Source organism: Dendrobates tinctorius, unplaced genomic scaffold (assembly GCF_039654945.1).
Source record: "Dendrobates tinctorius isolate UK_male_01 unplaced genomic scaffold, ASM3965494v1 ptg000257l, whole genome shotgun sequence".
Lineage (NCBI taxonomy): Eukaryota > Metazoa > Chordata > Amphibia > Anura > Dendrobatidae > Dendrobates > Dendrobates tinctorius.
Window position 1 is genome coordinate 5,869,592 of NW_027361924.1, and position 14,991 is coordinate 5,884,582.

The following is a 14,991-nucleotide window of genomic DNA, read 5'->3' on the forward strand; positions in this document are numbered from 1 at the left end:
CCGATTCATCCATTTACGGCTTTTTAAAAGCTCACAAAATATTTACGCAAAAGTTCTCCACGTCCCGCATTCTGGAGTGATTTTTTTTTTTTTTTAAAGTCTAAAATTTTTGATCAAATTTTAGAGTCACGCACAACATTTCAACGAGTCATGTCACGTCTTTCTCTAAGAAGGTAAAAGACAAAAATTAAATAGCATTTTCAAATGTATGTCAAATTCCTGAACCCGCCTATGCCAATTTGAAGATTTTGGCAAAAAAAGCAACAAAACAGACAATAAAACAAGACAAAAAAGTTGAATATGACTTAAAAAAACCGCAAATGATGAATCGGGCTATTCATTTTTAAATTTAGAAGGAAACAGTGAAAGTTCTGAAATGATCAGATTGATGATGTTCCTGGGACTAAACAGACATTTTTTCATTCTATTATTTAAGAAAATTACCGCACACTAAAGATGCTCAAATTTTATTTTATTCTTATGTCTGATTTCATGAATGGTCATTAAAATTCTAGGTTTGTGAAATTCTAGGTTTATGAAGCTTCCTTTTGTATTTTTGGATCTCTAGCAGGATCTGATATTGGATCCAGCTCCAACAGGGAGACCTTAGTGTGAACCTACCACCATGTGTAAATCTTTTATCCCATTACTTCTCCTTGCCATATTTCTTCTAAGCTTTGGTTGGTACCAGAAGAAATTCCAGGTGAGACGTGTCTACATACCTACAATTTTTTGATTAATTTGTCTTTCAGGAGTCATAAAATCCAGTTGTTTTCCTATACATAATGAGTAATTAACACATTTCAGGATCCACTGAGAAATTTACTTCAGACCTGCAACACTTCCACCACCAACCAAGAACAACCGAAAACCAAGCTCCAATTAGAAGTAGACGCCCTATTTGAAAAAATAGAGAAACTCATCCCCAATGTGTCATTTACACATTTTAACCAGACCACAAATGGAAGGAATGGTAAGATTTCCATTGTCAACCCTCAGAAGACATATTGTGTTGGAGACGAGTTTGTGGTGCAGGTCGATATGTTCGATCACGCGGGCAACAGGAAGACTTATGGAGGAGACTTCTTAAGACCAAGACTCATTTCTCCAAAACTTGAAGCTTCTGTTTCAGGAACCGTGGAGGACTTCAATAATGGGTCCTACCACGTTCACTTTCCATTGTACTGGGCTGGCAAAATCAATGTCAACATCCTGTTGTTCTACCCAAGTGAAGGAGTGGCCGCTCTCTGGAGGTCAAGACACTCCAGTCAAGGACAAATTGGTTTCCAGGGGAGATATGAAAAATTTGGTAAAGAAGCTGTAAGCAAATGTGCCTTTAGGCTCTCTAAGGAAGATGGGAAAGAGATCTGTGAATACAAGGACCCTCTATATGAGGAGGTCTTCCACTGCTACAAAGCTCCCAAATTTACTTGTGAAAGTTTGAAGGATATGAGAGGCATCGATATTCAGGTTTCATATCTTACCCCAGTGGAACAGCAAATATTTCAGAGGTACAATTTTCATTATGATTTTACATTTTGAAGGATAAGTTTACCTGTTGTTATTTCCTTAAATGTCATAGAGACAGGTCCAGATGGTGATGGTGGTGAAGGTCTACGTCTTAGAACATCCATTGAATCCCAACATGACAGGACCATGTCTCTTAGTCTCCTCAAGATTTCAAGGTTTTTTTTGACTAGATGTCAATAAAATCAAGGCTGCTTCCAGAGAAGCTCAAGTGTTGAAATTTTAGAAGTTTTAATTCTTTCCAAGTGGCACAATTCCTTTATTTTAGGAATCAGTAGAAGGCCTGGTTCAACTGATATAGTCTTTGGAGGTGTCTTAACTTGTCTATAACACCAAAAAATGACCTACTCTGTTTTTATTGGTTATGGTCATATTTAGAGAGACACTATAGATCTTGAGCATGAGCCACGTGCAGAAATTCAGGCACTTTCAGCCTCGGCTGCTACCATCAAGGCTATTAATGCCACCCAATGCATTTGGAAAAATCATCCAGCTCCTGTGTAATCACTGAACAATGATGTACCAGATGTACCCAATGGTGGACAAGTCCAGAAACCCTGCAGCCATTGTACCAAGTTTAATCCATGCAGGCCGGTCAAATTAGCATAAGCAACATGTGACCAGGCGTTGTTGTGTTGAAAAACAGCGCCTGGGACACTTTCTTGTTCTCTCATGATAGCCTCTTCATGGAGTTGCCCACGTGGTCTCCAGACCAATCTTTGACTGTCATTACATCCCAAGACAAAAGCGGGACTCATCGCTAAAGAGGACAGACCTTCATTTCAGCCTCCATTGCCGTCTTGCCCTACACCATCCAAACCTTTGAAAACAGTGGCGAGAGATCAGAGGACACTTGTAACTGGATGTCCGTCTTGCAGCTCAATGTCGTGCAGATGCCACCTAATGGTTTGTGTAGACATTGTTTGACACCTTAGACTTGATATGTGATGTCTAATTTCACAGTAGCACAGAATGTATCACTACATGTCATTCTTCAAATCTGAAGGGACCACGTGAGTAACGCCATGGAGATGCCTTCATGATGGAACAAGGTCCTACTCTGAGGATTATGGTGTGTGGTGACATAATGTACGGTAGCCGGACCCCTCTAGTCTTCATTCCAGGTCACTAACATCCAGCGTTACATTGATTTGGTGGCGGAACCTGTGGTGTGACCATTTATCCAAAGTGTCCCAGAAGCCATTTTTCAACATGACAATGCCAGGACACATGTTGCTCATACATCCATACTTCTGTGAGCCGCCTGCGTGGCCTAAACGTGCTTTCATGGCTGCAGCGTCTCCGGACTTGTCTCCCATCGAACACATCGGGGACATCATTGGTCGGCAAGTGCCCAAGTGCCTTCAGTGGTAGAACCTTCCTCACAAGACCATTAATAACCAGGGATTTCTGCCTCAGACTCCATGCTAAATAAATCCAAAGGTTTTAAACATTTTCATTTATTTCTTCCATCTTTTGCAGATCCATATCTTCTCCACCCTTAGATTTCCATAATTCCATGACTTTTCCTTTTTGATGTTGTAATTTCAGTGTTGAGAAGAGTATATGTCTCCATGGTAACAGACTACAGACAAATCCGTGTTGTCAGATTCCGTAGTCATGCCTTCTTCCATCTGTCCGCTGCTTCTAATTATCCTACTATAAGCGCATGTTAGAAAAAAGAAGGTATATGAGCATGACTGAAGGATGAAACTAAGCAGAGTCTGTTTGTGGCCACTTGTCATGGAGACACATAGGCTTGCATAGGCGCTGAATACACAAAACCTTTTGACTCATCTGGATTAAAAAAAAACAGCTTTCAAGTTCTCTACCAATACGGCTACAAAGAGTGTCTCTTCCTCTCTAGGTCCCGTCCGGTCTTGTGTTACACAGACAGTTCATTTATTCTAATGCTCACTGTGTAATACTTAATCCCACCTCTAGGGGCACTGCAGGGAAACGGAACACTTGCTGCCAGTCTTTTCTACAGATCACAGTTGGTCATTGTAGGACCCTTTTAATCCCTGTTCCACACCACATTTATACAATCTTTAATAGCTATACGTTTTTACATTATAAAGATAAAAAAAACTGATCTGCTATAACACTGATGCAAACGAATGCATTTTAAACCAATTATATCCATTTTAAGCACCGTGGCATGTAAAAGTTTGGGCACCCTTGGTCAAAATTACTGTTATTGTGAACAGTTAAACAAGTTGAAGATGAAATGCTCTCAAAAGGCCTAAAGTTATAGATGACACATTTAATTTGTATTTTAGGCAAAAAAAATATATTGGAAATTTTTTTTTTCATTTTAAAAATTACAAAAAGGGAAATGGGCCGATGCAAAGGTTTGTGCACCCTTGGAGGTTTGTGTATTCTGATAACTTTGACCAAGGCTTCAAATCTTAATTAGCCTGTTAGGGTTATGGCTTGTTCACTATCATCGTTAGGAAAGGCCCAATGACACAAATTTCCCAGCTTTATAACAACCCAGCCTCTTATAACCTTGTGTCAAAAAACAGCAACCATGGATTCTTCTAAGCAGCTGCCTAGCACTCTGAATATGAAAATGATGGAGGCCCACAAAGCAGGAGAAGGCTATAAGAAGATAGCAAAGAGTTTTCAAGTTGCCTCTTCCTTAGTTAAAAATGTAATTAAGAAATGGCCGTTACCAGGAACAGTAGAGATCAAGATAAGTTCTGCAAGTCAAAGCAAAATTTCAGAGAGAGCTGCTCATAGGATTGCTAGAGACGCAAATCAGAACCCCTGCTTGATTTCAAAAGACCTTCAGAAAGATTTAGCAGACTCTGGAGTTGTGGTACATCATTCTACTGTTCAGAGACACCTGCACAAATATGGCCTTCAAGGAAGAGTCATCAGAAGAAAACCTCTCCTGCATCCTCACCATAAAATTCAGCATCAAAACTATGCACGATAACATCTAAACAAGCCTGATGCATTTTGGAAACAAGTCCTGTGGGACGATGAGGAAAAAATAGAACTCTTTGGCCTCAATGATCAAAGGCAACTGTGGAGAAAAAAGGGCCCAGAATTTCAGGAAAAGAACATCTCATCAACCATTAAGCATGGGGGTGGATCAATCATACTTTGGGGTTGTGTTGCAGCCAATGGCACGGGGAACATTTCACGGGTAGAGGGAAGAATGGATTCAATGAAAATTCAACAAATTCTTAATGCAAACAGAATATCATCTTTAAAAAGCTGAAGGTGAAAAGAGGAAGAAGAAGAGAATGAGGAAGAGGATGGCTTCTACAAATGGATAATGATCCTAAACACGTCACCATCCACAATAGACAGCCTCAAAAGGCGCAAGCTGAAGGTTTTACAATGGCCCTCACAGTCCCCTCATGTGAACATCATTGAAAATCTGTGACTAGACCTCAAAATAGCAGAGCAAGCAAGACAGCCCAGGAATCTCACAGAGCTGGAGGAATGAAAAGAATGAAAATGTGCAGCAGATTGCATTTTTTTCCATCCCGTAAAAACTAAGTTCCCCGGAAAAACGCGGTGTGAAACCATTCTATCGAAAATGTTTTCTTTCAATATTCCAGGTTTTTACAGAGTTCTAACCAAAATGTGGCTAATTATTGTTTTTATTACTCCTTTTTTTAAGGTCAAATATCGCTGTACTAATCCCACAACAAATTTCGCCAATTACGGTGATCCAATGCGGCAGTAAGTTTTAACATCATTTCTTGCTTTTTTTTAAAAAAAATTCTAAAAAAATTCTAATTTTTTGTCAATAAGGTTCAATTAGTCAGCCTTCTCAGAAAGGGGTTGAACTGCAATTCCAGAAAAAGTCATGGGACAATAGGGGCACTGTTTCTTAAAAAAACAAAAAATAAGCAAAATACTACATATTTTACACCGATTTACATAACTTTTTGTGTTTTTTTATATATTATTATATATTATTATATTTATGATGCAGATTTGGATGGAAACCAAAAAAGAGGACCAAACCGAGACGATGTTCAGAAATATATTAAACAGTAAAAGGGCTCACAATAATTGGATAAAAATAATAATCATAAAAAAATGTTAAGAGACACAGCAATAAATATAAAAAAAAGTGGATATATAAAGTGCAAAGTGCCAATCCACGAATATGGTATCAAGGTATATGTATAATACATGGAGGGTTGCACCATTGTCTAGAGAGGACACAAAATTGTGAAGGGTTATTAGGGTCCCTTCTTATTGAAACCTATGTGCTGCATAGCATATGTGGCGCCCCTGAGGCTCAGTCGTCACAGAGGTACTGCACCTCCTCCTGAGGTGTGGTGCCCCACCATCCAGGTAAGGTGGGAGCTCCTGACCACACTCTAACACTCGCACCCCACACAATAGAGTAGTTCAGCAAAACCACATTGCGGCTCCTTGCTTAGAGAGAGGCAGAGCACCTTTGGTGGTTCCCTGCTCGGAACACTAAACGTGCTGGGAGGTGGGTGGAGTTGATGATACATAAAAGAGTGGGAAGGTTTAGGATTACAGGTCAGTCAGTGGGTCAATCTGACAGGAGGTCAGTGAGTAAGGAAGCCACTCGGAGAGGAGTGGGGATCCCTGGAAGAGGGATGGAGGAATGAGTGCTGCAGCAGGCCTGAGTGACCCAGGTCTGCTGGCACGGGAAAGGAAAGAAGGAGAAAGACGTTGAGCTGAAACCTGAGCTTCCATAAGAAAGAGAGACAAGTACGGAACGTAGGAGAAAAGGGAACACAGAGGACGTGGGTTAGGAGAGAACCCTGCCTAGAAGTTCTAAGCGCAAGGCCGGGGCCCGGTCCCTGAGGTTGTATGGACACTAAAGGTTCTGCAGCAGACACCGGTGGAGTAGTGGGCTGTAAATGCACTACTCCCATCTAAGACTTGGGGGCACAACAGCAACACGGATAGAGAGCCGGGACTTAGGAGTAGAGAGTCCCCGAAGCAGGCTACAGCTGTCTGCCGTACAAGTAGAGTTCTTGGGAACATCTGATAGGAGGAACTCCAGTGTAACTCAGTACTAGGAGATCTTCACACTTTAAGGCGCTATAGAGGAGACGTTCAGAAAAGGCACATAGGTTGGCAGACTGACCAAGCACGTAGGTAGTAGATGAATGGACTGGGGCCACCAAAGAGGAAGCCAGTCTTTCAGGTCCTACTTACTGCTCATTTTGGGGGGTTCAGAGGTGCAGCCCTCCTTCAATGTTGCTCATATGTCTTCTTATACTTCACCATTGGATTTACACACTCTTTTTTTTAATGGTTGTTTCCTTTAGTTGTAAAATATTTCCGATACCATTATGAAGGATGAATTGGTTGGTCATTAGCACTGGAAGCCATGAATATGGAGAAGGATATATATGTTTCCTACAAGAGGCACGGCTTCCCATTGCAAAATGATGTCTTCTATTACTTTAAAGAGGACCAATACACCAGTCGTCAGATCGACCAGCGAGTTGGGGGCAAGGACACCATTTTCGTGATCACGATGGGACAACACTTCAGACAATTTCCTCTTAAAGTTTTCATTCAGAGAGCTGTCAACATCCGCAGAGCTCTAGAGCGACTCTTCCTCAGGAGTCCCGACACTAAGGTCATCATAAAAACTGAAAATACAAGAGAGCTCTTTGCCCCGGCGGAGAGACAAGGAGACTTCCATGGCTATACTCAGTATCTGGTCCTCAAGGAGGTTTTTCAGGGGATTAATGTTGGTTTTGTGGATGCTTGGGACATGACGGTGGCATCGGCTACAGCGTCTGTACATCTTCCCGGTTTTACATTAGCAAATATAATGAGCCTAACGCTCACATTTTCTTGTTAATAAAATAGGGAGGGACTACTATTTTTTTTATTTTGGCATGTTACTTTGAAAGGTCGTGGGAAGATCCTATTGACCAAGGTAATTCTCTTCAATCATAAAAAGTTACTTGGAACAATGTAGGTCTATACGAAATCTTGAGCCACATTGGCTTTCTTGGTCAGAGAAGTGGGTCGCCCTCCCAGGGCTGTGGGGTACTCGGTACCGGGCCGGTGTCGAAGGGATGTGTCACAGCAGCGGTGACCCGGTCCGTGGCCCTGGGCGCCCAAGCAATGGGGGATGTAGTTAATGGTAGAATAGTACGTGACGCCACCCGTGGTGTTTGGCAAGTATGGTGTTAGGACAACGCTGCCTGCAGATCCGCTGGGACTGATGGTATGTGCAGCTTAGATGGTAAAGCTCCCCACAGGTGGAGCTGCAGTACCAGGGCAGTGTAGATGAACCCAGCACGGGGATGTAGCAGTGCTGGAAGCGTAGGGAACAGACAAGAAACAGCGGTTGCAGTTTCTGTACCTTTACTGAGTATATGCAGTCCAGGGTCCTGATTACAGATGGTGTTGGAGCAGGTTAGCCTGGAAGCAGATCAGGATTCTCTCTCGACAGAAGGGCTGTGCAGTCTCCTTCCTAGCGCCTTGTGGTGTGAAGCTCCCCAGTACTTAGTTACTCTGGAATGCCTCTCTTCAGATGTTCCTAGAACTATACTTGTATGACAGACAGCTGTAGCCTCTCTCGGGGACTCCTCTCCTGAGTCCTGGCTCTCTACTCAATTGCTGTTGTGTCCCAAGTCTCTGATGGGAGCAGGGCATTTACAGCCTCCTACTCCTCTGGTTTCTGTGGCAGGACCGTTAGTATCCGTACCACCGTGGAGACCAGGCTCCAGTTCTTACGCTCTCAGCTGAGGGAGCTCTCCTTCCTCGCTCAACCTCCAGCTCCGTTCCACACGTCTGCACACGTGGACCTCCTTCAACTCACTGACCACTCCTTCCTCTCAGCCCTCAGGGAGCAACCCCTCCCCTTCATCCTGGTTCAGAGTTCCCCCTGCTGGCTTGAAGTGGAGCTGTGTTGCATGCATTAAGTTAACTGCTGGAGAGACCCATCACTGCTTCCAAGCCTGGCATTACCCTCCCCTGGAGGAAGGCAAGGCCAGTGTGGCGACCATACCCCTGGGGGCGCCACAGAAGGTTACTTTTGGACTTGAGATAAGAGGATGAAAACTCAATAAGGGAAGACTTTCTGGCCAAAATAGACTTCTAGGTAGGGGAAGATCACTAAATCAGTGGAGGTCTCCTAGACTAGTGAAGGCTTCATAGCCCTAAGTATGACCAAAATGGATTTCTTGGATTAACAATTATTACTTTTGATTAAGTGATGTCTTTTTGATTTGGGAAGGCTTCTTGTAGAAAAGTAGGTTTTTTGGGTTAGGGAAGACCACGTAGACCAGGGAATGTCTACTAGTCTAGGAAATACTTTATAGACATAAGCACTAGCTGGACACGTTTCTTGGATTATTAAAGATTATCTTGACCAAATAATATCTTTTAGCTGAGGGACCATCTTAGACTAGAGAAGATCACATGGACCAGGGAAAGCCACTTAGACCAGAGGAAAATGCTTGGACTTTAGGATGTCTCCTAGACTCTTAAAGTTGTTTTCGACAAGTGAATGTCTCTTAGATTAGTATCATGGAAATTCTCTTTAACCAAGGAAGATAGTATGATGATGAGGTGATCTTTTGGACCAGGGAGAGGAAGGTGTCTTTTACTTACTGTATGTCTCTCAAACCTGTTTAGGAAGTTAGACCTAAAGAAGACCTCCTGTATCACAGAAGGTTATTGGTCAAAGGGAGATTGCTAGAACAGACTTTCTGCTGGTCATCAGACAAATGCCAGGATCAAAATTTTACCAGTAACCCCATATATTGTGCTCAAAACCTTCCACAATCATCCCTTAAACTATTTCTTAGGACTCATTCACATTTCTGCGTGTCATGGTTCGTGATTCATGAACAGGCTATTTGCCATCTGACCATTTGGTAGGCGTATATAAGAATATCAAGTTCAGTTCAGGAGACGTGTGGTCTGTCCATGCCCTACAGCCCTTACTTGGATTGTAACACAGACATTTTTTTAATCCAGACTTACTTGCTTTAATAGTATTTTGTTTTAGATATGATTAGAGATGAGCGAATATGTTCAGAAAACGATCATGAATCCGAATTTGCCATATTCATGCCGAATTTATGTTTAACAATCGTTTCCGAATACCTTTGCTCATCTGTACTCCCATTAACTCCAATAGGGTTCAGTGAATATTGCAAATACGGCGATCGTAATCCAAAACAAATATTGAAATATTTGCTCATCTCTAAATGTGACCGCTAGAGGATGCCATGTTTCTTAGTTTCTCTATTATTATTTCTCTATTATTATTTCTATCTATCATGGTATTAAGTAACTTTTTTTTTCCCAATGCTCCTGTTCTGAAAATTTCTACTTCCTTGGTCCCATCTTGCAATACACATTGAAGCAGATAATTACATATTATTAAATGCTGGATGCTTGTGTATGAGCTCTATGGAATCTGTTTCTGTTTGAATTATATTTGGGCAGTGAGATGCATGTTAAAACTTTCCAATTGCATTACTGCAGGGACAGTAATGGGGTCAAAATCCACCCCAAAGGCAGCTCGGCAATATAATGTTGCCCTGGTCCCAATAAAATATATGCTCACAAAATTCAGTACTAACTGTGACACTACCAATAAAGTTCACTATCCCTTATGTCAAAAGCATTATTTGCTTATTATGTTTTATCATCTTTTTACACTATGGTAAAACAAAATCTTTTTGTTTTATGTTATTATGAAAACTCAGACTTGTCATAAATATTTTACTTAAACTCCAATTATTTTGTATGTGAATCACCATAAAAAATACCCATGGCAATGGTGAACTGGACCAGCTACAACTTCTGTCCTATAAAATTCATTGGTTGTTTTAACAAGCTTGAATCAATATTCCAAGTGAATGTAAGAAACTCTGTAATACTGCATATGTAATTAGAGAAATATGCTTCCTTGCGTGGGGTCTTTTCCTATTTCTGTATACGGAGACACTTTTCTGGCTCTGATTATAGGGGGGGTAGCGCTTTTAGCTATTATATTGCGATTACATCTCATGATAATTGTACAAAAAAGCAGCACAATTATGCCCAAACAGCACGGTGGCTCAGTGGTTAGCATTGCAGAGCTGGGGTTCTGGGTGCAAATCCCACCAAGGACAACATCTGCAAGGAGTTTGTATGTTCTTGTTCTCCCCGTGTTTGCATGGGTTTCCTCCAGGTACTCCGGTTTCCTCCCACGTTCCAAAGACATACTGATAGGGAATTTAGATTGTGAGCCCCTTCGGGGACAGTGATCATAATGTGTGCAAATTGTAAAGCGCCGTTGGATCGGTTAACGCTACATAAAAATTATTATTATTCTATAGGGAATCTAGATTGTGAGCCCCAATTGGTTGTCATTTTTGGTCAGCCCCGATAATGTCTGTAAAGCGCTGTGGAATTGATGGCGCTATATAAGAAAGTAAAATTAATAAGTAAAATATATCACCGCTGTACAGCTAACGCCTCAAAGGTTGTCTTCACATTTCAGCAGAAACATCTCTATTTGATATTTGTTTAGGTTTATTATAGCAGATCTCAGCTCTCCCTGTTTTCCGCCCTCACAGGTGTCAACCCCTCCCAGCATTAAGATGTTAAAAATAAAACCGGTGTCATAAGAGGCATCATCCATGAAGATTAAAGTTTACAGCCTCCGGTATTAGTAGCACTCAATGGGTGGAGACCTTCACATTTCTAGGATCAGACAGGAGAACATATGGCCATATGTTTGCTGAGAAATTTTTGCCTGTAGACACACACACACATTTTAGGGGCCACCCCTGCTCCATGTCCAGCCTCCACCCCTCCATGGACAGGTCTTGGATCCTTGATTACGTGATTATACTTTGGGATTTCATCTGAGGAAGGAGCATCTTGGCATCATGGGCAACAACCCTCATGGAAGTACTGGTTTCTAGGAGTCTCAGCGGTGCCAAGGAGATCTGTTTCATGTACCAAGTAGGTCTTGCCATTTTCTGGAATCTTTGGGAGCGTTGGCAACATATCGATACCCATTCTATAGGGAAAGGAGCAGTGCTATGGGTGCATGAAGGAGATGTGGGAATGGCTTTGAAGGCTCCTAAACATGGTGGTAGCCACCAGTTCGTTAGGGACAACTGAGGACAACCATGGTTCTCCAGACTATGATGTCAGCAAATTGACCATGTTTCTGATAAGAAAACCTCTATTAAAATACATTGGCATAGGTCTTGGTCATCCTGAACTTTTTAGTTCATGACACTTACACAGGCGGGGAGCAAACCCTGCGGGCTCATGAACGCGTGGCAAAAGTTAGGCAGTGTAGGATGTTGGAAAAGGGGTTACATTTAATGAACATCTTTCTATAGGATGATAAGATCTTCAGCAGGTGGCAACACCCAGATGGTGTCTTTCACTTGGCCGGTGCCATAGAACTTCCGTGCTTTTTGGGAGTTTGTCATGGATGATGTCAACTTCATCCATCCTTCCTTGAGCCTTCAGGTGTCATCTGTTCCTACTGATGGATGGTTTCAGACACCGCTTAGCGCTGATATGAGCCTTATGATGGGAGCGCCACCCTTTTTATAGCCAAAACACCTCCCAGTAGAGGGGAAGGTGAGTACGACACCTCTGATCCCACCTTTTACGGTGCAGCTGTAAAACACAGGAGATTTATATATATCACAAAACTCAAGATAAAAAGCGGACGGCACCGCTGTTACCGTGTGACTTCAAATGATGTGCGGCATACAGAAGCCCAGCAGCTGGGAATCTCGGGTGCCAGACCTGGAAACAGTCAATCCTGGGAATTCATGCAAAGAGAAAAGTTCGCACTCATCGAGATGAAAGTTTCACTGATTTATTGACATATCATGAATATGTCAAGTCGGAGGAGTGACATAAGGAGTGCAAGAAAGGCTGACAACGGCCGTTTCGCGCTGCTCGAGCGCTTCAACGGGTCCAGCCTTTCTTGCACTCCTTATGTCACTCCCCCGACTTGACATGTTCATGATATGTCAATAAATCAGTGAAACTTCCATCTCGATGAGTGCGACCTTTTCTCTTTGCATAGATTTATATATATGTTTAGTTTACCTATAGTATAAAGTAGGATAAAGGAAGAACATGACTGGGGGGAGTACTGGGACATTTTTCCTTTATTTTTTTTCCATTTTCTGTGTTTAGCGTCACTTTTACTCAATTCTCTTGTATTATCGGTCGTTGCTAGATTCAATGCAGCGGAAAATGTAAAAGAACGTAAAATGCCAGTATAAGATGTGTGAGTAAAGCATTGACATTAGGTGGAGCCTTTCACTGTCTACAGAACAACCGGTAATTACCATCCAGATCCACAGAGAAGAATGAGGAGACGGAATTAGAAGTTTTTGCAAAAAGGAATGACACCGCTCAGTCCGAGGCTAATGGACAAAATACACCTTAGAGTAAATCTCCAGACGATAATTTATAGAACATTATCGCTCCACCCCGTGAATCATCCTTTGTCTTTAGTGAATGGGACACTGACAATCCAGGTAAGAAAATAATCAATTATGGATAATCTAAAGGGAAGGGCTGGTGGGGACAGATAATGGGCAAAGATTTAACCTATTATAAGTCATCTATTTCTAAGCGCGAAATGGTTAATCATAGATGATCGCCTGCCTGACTTACTGCATTCTGTCGGCTTTACTTTAAGTGAAAATCAATTTATGCAGAATATGAGTCTCCATAAAGCACATAAAGCGCTCCATTATATGGAGACATCCGAGCTGGGGAGAGGGTGGAGATGCAGGAGCAGAATAGGCAGAAGTTCTATTTCTGATTGTTGAGTATTTAGGGTTTTGTATCTGCAATATCTACGGAATATTGAGATTAGATAAATTGTAACACTGACATTATCACTTCCCTTGGTGGCTACTCGAACTTTGAGAATCACTGAGGTTTTCTCGTTCCCTTAAATATGGGGGCGCATTTGTCTCACTTCCAAGGGGAGTATTTAGAAACACATGTGAGCAAGTCCCTGATCTGATGTGAGCGCGGAGGTGACACATTTCCAATGTTTGTAAGTCCATTCATTTCAGGAACATTTCCAGGTCCTACTGGTTATGCTCCAGATCCTAGTCTTTGCCATAATCGTTCACATTACTCCTTGTTCTCTTATCTCACAACTAAAATTATAAAATTCATTTTTTTTATATTCTTTCATTCATTCCTTCCTTAATTCATTTTGAAATCATTTATTAATTCATACTTTTTTTTATTGATACATTTGTTTATGTATTTTTGTTTTACTTAATATGTTCCTTCCTTCATTCATTATTCTATTTATTCATAAATGTTTTCATGTCTTCGTTGTCATCTATCGAAATGGTGATGATTATGTATTTCTTTAATGCTTTAATTTTTCATTTATCATCATTCATTCATTATTTCATTCATTTCTGAATTAATTTATTACATACATTCAGTTTTCAATAATGACTTAGTTCGCCCACTCATTCATATATTCATCATTATTTCATTAATTAATTTATTAATTTATTTCATCCACTTCTGTTTCTTTATTTTTTGTTACTGAATTCATTCATTTTTCATTGTTCCTTTAGAATTGTTTTCTTAATACATCACTATTTCATTCATTCACTTATTAAGTAAGAATTCATGTTTGGGCCTGGCCCACAGGGAGGGGGTTAACGTTCAGGTAAGTGACTACTTTCTGGTAGATAGGGAGTAGGAAGTTCCAGTGCAAGGAGAGCAGAGCTGCATAAGGGTGACTCACAGTCAGAGGAGACTAAGACTAAGGGATGGTGCGATCCAGAAGTAAACCTGACAGAGACAGAGTGGTCTCCCAGAGAAGGGTCCTTGGAGAAAACGCCGAGACGCGAACCATAGAGCTTGTAACTCAGAAGGTAACGGGCCTAAATAGGACTGAGTACGTGGGACTACTGGAGGTCCCGAGCGGTAGATCCAGGGCACCAATAGTGGAAGAAATAGAATGCAGAACCGCTGAGCAAGTAAGGAGACTTACTGATCAGGACTGAGTGTTAAAGCTGGTTGTGGCGCACTAGGGCGAAACGGTGTCCCTCACTAGCCCAGAGGAAGGATACTGTGTGGAAAATGCCCCATACTGTAGAGAAAACGTCCATAAGACTTTTTACCTGCTACCCCTTGTACATAACCCTTACCAAGTTACCGTTCAGCAAAGACTTTTATTTTGAACAACGGTCTCCTTTATGGTATTACGGAACCTATATATACGGCCAACCCACACCACCGGCTACATCCGGCCCGCACGGGCGTAAGACCCTCACAGCACATCCACACACCCAGCCAGGACCCACACTTTCATGTAGCGCACCAAGGTGTAAAAGGAGATGAGTGCCTCGCCTGCGGCTACCACCGAGCTACACCTTCAGTCTCATCTATCCGGATGGTGATGATTATGTCTTTCTTTAATGCTTTGATATTTAATATTTTTTGTCTCTGATTTAATCTATTACT

General features: G+C 41.6%; 1 pseudogene; it reads left to right on the forward strand.

Moving 5' to 3' along the window:
* The first annotated feature begins 625 nt into the window (after positions 1-625).
* Positions 626-7,354, forward strand: LOC141069251 (NXPE family member 4-like; annotated as a pseudogene).
* Positions 7,355-14,991: the final 7,637 nt, after the last annotated feature.